This window comes from Palaemon carinicauda, chromosome 1 (genome assembly GCF_036898095.1).
Source record: "Palaemon carinicauda isolate YSFRI2023 chromosome 1, ASM3689809v2, whole genome shotgun sequence".
Lineage (NCBI taxonomy): Eukaryota > Metazoa > Arthropoda > Malacostraca > Decapoda > Palaemonidae > Palaemon > Palaemon carinicauda.
The window spans coordinates 81,139,688-81,140,662 of record NC_090725.1 but is presented as its reverse complement, the minus strand read 5'-3'; positions in this window follow the sequence as shown (position 1 = coordinate 81,140,662).

Below are 975 nucleotides of genomic sequence, written 5' to 3'. Positions count from 1 at the left end.
GCTAGGGGACACCCAAAAAGGGGGGGGGGGGGGGTGAGACCCCTGCATACAGAACACATCCAGTGGCTAACCCCATAGGACACTATGAAGGGTATATGTACCAGAGCGGACTGTACACAGAAGCTCAAGGTAGCCCTATCACTCCACCCTAAGGAGGAGTTGTAGGACAGGGGACAGATGGGTATAGACTAACCTAAGTATAGGCTAGGCTATACAAGAGATAGGTGGGGAGGGGAGAAGAGAAGGGTCTTCCATGGAAGGGGTTCTGTACCAGAGCGGCCACTAAGGAAGGGAGGACACTCCCTAACCTAAGGTAAGGCAGCCTGACTGAAACGGTGCATGGGTACAGTATCAGCAAGGAACAGAATAAACCCTTCCAAAACCTAACCTAGAGCAGGGATGTACGTCCTGAACTAGGAAGGATAGAAGACATATCGCTATCGCAGGAAAGTCGTAGACTTAGTCCTAGCAATAGAGGAAAGACTAGCCGTTCCTCACTCTCAGGCGCAACCCTAAGGGGGGTTCATTCCCTTAGGGAGGACAGAGAGGCGATAACATACTCTGATAAGAGCTTGATCCCCTTACGTGGTAGGGGGAGCAAGGCTACACAGAGGGAATGCCCAAGGGCAGGGGGATGAAAGAAGCATATAGGGGTCCTACATGTAGGTTAGGTTAGGAAGGCACACTAACTAACCTATCCCCTATATGGTCCCTGAAGGTGAAAACACTTGCATCACAGTCAATAGTATTGTAAAATAATGCCACTATCTTCATAAGTAAGCCTAGGATCACTGATAAAATCATGCATGAACACTAATATAGGCGCTCTGGCCTGGGGGCTATAGTAGCCAACTGGTATGGGGTCAATCGATGACCGGTAAAAAAGCGTCAAAACACGATATAAAAGTTCCTAGCTATGAAGACTAAATAAACTAATATTATCGATTAGTAAATAAGGCCGGAAGCGTTGTTGTG